This window comes from Nematolebias whitei, chromosome 18 (assembly GCF_014905685.2).
Source record: "Nematolebias whitei isolate Nwh7 chromosome 18, NemWhi1, whole genome shotgun sequence".
Lineage (NCBI taxonomy): Eukaryota > Metazoa > Chordata > Actinopteri > Cyprinodontiformes > Rivulidae > Nematolebias > Nematolebias whitei.
The window spans coordinates 24,178,882-24,184,881 of NC_056515.1; the positions used below are offsets into that span (position 1 = coordinate 24,178,882).

At 40.0% G+C, this 6,000-nt stretch overlaps 1 protein-coding gene across 1 annotated transcript in view; it reads right to left on the reverse strand.

Annotated features, from left to right (window-relative positions):
- arhgap24 (Rho GTPase activating protein 24) overlaps positions 1-4,794 on the reverse strand; it is an 80,672-nt gene extending 75,878 nt beyond the window's left edge. Inside the window, exon 1 of the mRNA XM_037692371.1 lies at positions 4,760-4,794. The gene's annotated coding sequence lies outside the window, so the exon portion shown is untranslated. The remainder of the gene's footprint in view (positions 1-4,759) is intronic.
- Positions 4,795-6,000: the final 1,206 nt, after the last annotated feature.

Consider the following 6,000-nt stretch of genomic DNA (forward strand, 5'->3'; position numbering starts at 1 on the left):
CAGGATCTGGGCGATCCAGGCTCTGAAAGACTGCAGCAACAGAATAGACAATTGAATACCATGTGAGTAATTAGATTAGAGGATGTAAGATGATCTTACAAGTGGGAGATCTAGTTGTGACTTCCATGCCAGGCGTACTGTACATATCATTTGGGCTGTTTCGGCTGATAAAATTTTCTGTGAAGTTGTTTGTGCAGTTGAAGCTATAAAACTCCACTTTAGTGCTTAAAGAGACTGGTGAAAGTAAAACAAGCCCTGTCTGTTAATAATACTCTGATTTTGATGTTCTTCATCAAACATTAATGTAATCTAACTCATAACTTTCTTATTAGTTATAATAGAAACAAATGGTGGGTCCCGCACTGTCTGATTAAAAAAATGCTCCCCTTTCCTTGTTTAATTCCATTTTAGCCAGCATGTCAAATGAACTCAATTCCTTCCTGTCTATAGAAGAAGAAGAGCCTCATACATTACAAACTATCTCAGGCCAGCTGTGTGACCTGAGTTTTTGTGAGAAATGTAGCTGATTCTGAGCAAATTATCACCTGGTGCTGAAATAAGAGCTGGAGAACCTTACAGAGGTGATTAACTCATGACACATAAGCTGGGTAATTAATCAGCTCAAACACAGACAGAAACCAAATGTATTTTAAATTACTTGAACATACATCAGTTTACAATAAAACAGAAAAGTATGTCAACTAATGTGCCAAGAAAAAAAAATCTGTAAATATTACAACATATAAATCATGTAAAAATAAAAAAAAGTATTCTCGCTGTTTTAGCGAGATGCAACTGCAAAAACAACAAAAAAAAATGAAACGAGTTCTTCACATTGTCAGTCAGTGCTGTCAGCCCTTTAAATATCCCCATGTAACTTCCCCTTTCTACTGCTGGCACAGCGTAGGGCCACCAACCACACGCGTCAAAGACAAATATAAACCTCGGCTGCCTCTCTGAGAGTACTCTGTCGCTCTTTGACTTCTGCTGTACAGACACAGAGGTGAGAGTCGAGCAACTTCCTTGCTGCACAGTTGCTGCGTTAATCACTGGAGAGGATGTGAAGCAAAGAAGGGTTGGAAAGCGGCCACAGATGGAAACACTTGCTCACGTTAGAAAAAGTGCACTATAGCATCATCCAACACACACATAACTCAGGTCCGTCATGATTTAACGCAGGCTGAGGTTACAGGAGGTCAGGATCTGAGAGACGATTCTTCATTACAGGGGTGAGTTCCCCATCAGTCACTGCCCACACAGATCACCGTGAGTCAATAAAGGGAATGGATGGATTGAAACAGGTTGAGATGAAAGGAGGTGAGGTGGGTTATACCACGAACACAGAAGGACTGATTCATGGAGACAATGTCCTCCAGTAAAAGCTGCTTGTTGAGTCACTGCTTATTTTGTCTACACACCAGCTTAGACGCCACGTGTGCTTGTTTGAACTCCAAAATGATACTCTAGTTCTCCCCGCTCTCTCTCCTTTTCCATTTTCTCTTCTGCCGCTTGTCACAGTGTGTCTGAGCAGGCAACAGTCAAGACTTCTCTGGCGCCGAGTCATACATGTGTTCACTGTTACGGCCGAAGGAACGATACTGCTGACGGGGCTACTTTTTATAAATACGGCGAACGCATGAGAACATTACTCAGATAAAATCAGAGGTTGCGTAAGATAAGTGTGGGGAAAAACAAAATAGGACTTGTTGGAAGGAAGGAAGGAGTTAAGCTTTTTTTCTGTATTTAAATGTTCATATCAGAGAAGCGGTTGTTTCTATTAATAAAAGAAGTGTTGCGTATAGTGGAACTGAAGCAGGTGTTCTGCACTGATCTGGAGGTATTCAACCAGCACAGACAGATCTGCATGCTGTACTTCCAAAAGCAGAGCACATGCTCAAACACATGATTCACTGGAGGTTAGAGTGGTCAGCAGCAACTAGTTTGATCACAAAACAGAGAAAGTATGCAAACCTGTGTTGTTTTTGCCATCTTTTACTGTCTACTTGCTACTCTTTCCTGTGAGCATTTGCTTTCATCTCTGTGTGAGTCTCTAAGCTTAGACTCAATCAGTCTTTGTTTTATTTGTGCACGAGTCTTTCTGCACAATGTGGCTCCCCATCTTGTTGTGTCTGCTGCTGGATTACTTGGAGTGCTTTCATCCCTTCATGTTGCCTTTCTTAATGTCTGTACGCTGCCGACAACAGCTTATAGGGTGCAACGTAAGATTTTTTTTTTTGCATACACACAAAAAAAGCTCTCAGCTGAAAGGACTTAGCAGTAAAAACACAAATGTAGAGGAGAGTAACACACAACTAGAAAGTTCCTGGAGAAACTTTGATGGGGACTGCCAGACTGCTGCCGATTTAAAATTCTGATTTGACAGTACTACGTGTTGGGGTTCGCTCTCAGCTACCACTATACCAAATTTGAGTTGAATAGCTCTACAAGTGGCTGAGTTATTGTTTCCTTTATAGCTAAGGCAGCCATCTTGGATTTTTGATTTGGATTTCAGCTATAACGTCACCAAATTCCAGCTCAATATCTCTAAGAATGACCGCGTTATGGCCAATTTTGTGTTTGCTGAGGTAGCTGTGGCAGCCATCTTGAATCAAAATGGCTCCAAATGTTAATCAGTTTTAGACATTTATCCGATTATTGCTTTCTGTGAGCTTCAAACAAATCCAACAGTGAGTTTCTCTTTCCTTCAGGGACTTCTACACGCTAAGTCATGTGACTTGACAGCAGCAGTTAGTGTGACGAGTGTTATCTCATTATTTCCTTTGGTTAAATATGGCATCTTTGTTAGCAAAATACGTCGCCATGTTAATAGAACTCATCACGGCGCCGAGCCGGTCATGTTGATATAACATTTGGGTACATGTTGTGGTTCATTCTGCATTAAAGTTGATGGAAGAGTGTATAAGATATAAATAAAGTTAAGAAACCTAAGTTGGGTGGATAATAATAGTTGTCTGCAGATATGAAGCCCCCAATGAGGCAGAGAAGTGTAAAACAGAAAGCAAAGTTCAGTTCGATCCAAAATAACTGGAGTCAACCAAATGTAGTTAGATTAAATTTTAAATTAAATCACGCACACCTGAGCCAACTTAAAACAATCTGATCCAATTATGATTTTAATTAATTCTGTCCTGACAGATTTAGTGTTTAACAATTAGTCAAAATAACAAAGCCGCACAGTAAAATGTTCTCTTAACTAAGAAAGCCAACAAACTCAGTGGAGTTGATTAATTCCCTATTGTGAGCATGAAGGGTGGCGTCCAGTAGAAACCACGACTTCTGTTTATCAAGTACACCTGCAGAAAACCCCGACACATTGAGGACAGCCACGTGCTCCTGTGATGTTTTCACACAACCAATGGACTTTGCAGGCTTTCGTATATGTTTGATTCCCTAATCATTTGCTTAAAGGTGAGTTCAGAATTTGTCTAGCTCCTAAGAGTTTAGCTGTCCATCTTTATTTTTTGCTCTCACCTGTCATATAATTAAAAAGATGGATTGTCTAGCTAAAGCAGATGATTGTTCTGACAGCTGGTAGCTCCGTGAGTCAGATGCTGATTGGCTGACAGCCCAGGGCAGACAACAGATTTCCTCCCAATGGCAACAAACTTGAAAGCTTTAGCGTAGCACCATCGCAAAAGCTCATATTCTTCCACAAAATCATGAGACTGTCTATAAACAGCAGTGATATGGGCTTTACTTTGTAAAGTACAAACTCAGAGCTGTGTTGCTGTACCCTGCAGGAAGCTTTTAAATGACTTTGGCCTCACCATCTTAGCGATTTTTCAAACTTTATGAGAAAAAATAATCAAAATTGAAATGCATATATGCAGAAAGTTGAAGTAGTAAATGTTTCTTCATCATCTCGATATATTTTTTTTTACTGTTATAATGTGTTTATACCATGTTTGTACCATCACAGATGTGATTGTTTGTGACTCTTTGCAAAGCCTTTGCTAATTTTGGAAGCTTATTGGATTATTATTGAAACAGACCATGTTTATATCTATTGGCTGGCACAAAGCAATCATCTACTTCTTGTAACGTGATCTCAAAATGTCAGACTTTGCTTCTAAACATTGCAGTTTCTGTCCGCCGGCGCCTCTTTCCTCCCTGAATAAACAGATATCTGAAAGTTAGATCAGGGAACAGTCGCATGCAGCAGCTGACACGGGGAACCTGATCTCTGGGCTTTCCAGCAGCACAGCCTGGGTGTTGCAGACATTCCTGTCACAGGGGGGTCATCATCCCTGGTTTTACCTCGGCTCCATTTGCTTTCACGTTTTCCTCTTCCATTAACACACAGGATAGAGTGACGCAGGCAGCATATGTGTATTTTCTATCCTCCATGACATTTGATCAACCATTTAACCTTGGCGTTAACATCCTTTTATTTTATTTTTTTTGCCTACTTTTTCAGTTTAGCTCTGCTCTGACTGTTTGTAATCTTGGCACATGCATCAGCATTAAATAATTGAGTTTTAGTGTGTTTGGGATGGAAAGAAAATATAAAGATTCTATTGTTCCTGTTTGAAAATCACATGGAAGCTCATTAGGAAAATAACATAATGATTTAAAGTTTTGGTTTAATGAAACCACGGGATTTTAATGAAGTTTGTTCTTAATTAATCTGCTTACCAATTGTACCATAATTACACAAGCTATATTATAGATGAATGAATTCATCACCTGCAAACTAGAACACATAAATGCACACAGCCTCAGACAGTGGCACACCCACCTCATGAAGAGCCAGGATCCTTCAGCTCTGATGTGTCCACTCCTGAGACCGGCAGTCAGTCAACAACAGTTCCTGAGCTGCTGCTGCTTCTCGCCTCCTGGATGGACTCAGAGCGTGCAGAGCAGATTGAGTTCTCCAATCATCCAAGTGCCACAAACTTTCTCCCCTGACCGCTCACTCCATCTGCATTCTGAGAAAGTCTCCTCTGCACATGATGACTGTGGCGGTCAGCAGAGGCACCCTTTTACAGCTGACACACACACAGACGCTGCAACGTGCACACTCCCAGCTCCTCCAGTCATCCTGCTGGTAAGGCAGCCACACAGGCTGTGCAGTGGCACCACAGAGGAGGAGGCGGAGGAGGAGAAGAGGGAGGAAGAAAGTATATATTTGAGGAAGTTTCAAGAGGAGAGCTCTGACTGAGCTGTGCACCACTGAGTTTCTGCTTTATTTCACATTAAAGCTTGGAAAGTTCACGCGTTTCAACTGTTCAAATCGTTCAAAACATCAACTGCCAGAACTTTATTTTCCTGCAGTTCATTACGAGGAGCAGTTGGATTTTCCATTCAGCATCTGGGACTAATCCAGCTCACACACACCCCATCTGACCCAGTTGTAAGGTGGCTTTGAGATGACAGTTACTAACGAGTGTGTGAATGCAGCTCAACAAACATTTATTTAGTCTCCCTGGCCTCGCTCTGGTGCAAAACCAGCTGTTTACACACCACAGAAAGTGCATTTTTGTTGATGGGTCTAAATGTTTTCCGACTCCATGGTGATGCAATATTTGGTCTAAACCAAGTTTTTAATTATGTAGACAGTGTTCAAACAATATAAACAGGAAATATATAACTTAGAAGTGCAATTTGTATGCATATATGGAGATATTTAGACAAAAGCTTGAATATTTAGGAATTTATCTTTATTAATTTTATCTTTATTTCTCTATAAGATCTGAATTACCTAGGCGTTGCCTTTTTTCTGCAAAAATATCACTTATTAGTTTATTTAATTCAAATTAAAGTTTTTAATTAGAGATTAAAACATCTTGTTTTCTTTTTTTATGTTTTTTTTGTTTGTTTGTTTTTAGAGGAAGCTGTTTCATCAACAATATGCAGGTTAAAATGAGCATTTTTCTTATGGAGAAGGCAGAGTAAATATGTTTTTGTCCGTTTCTCTGTGTGCATCTGTACTGTTTAAAATGACACGAAACTTTCAGAAATTAAAGATTGGAAAAAACA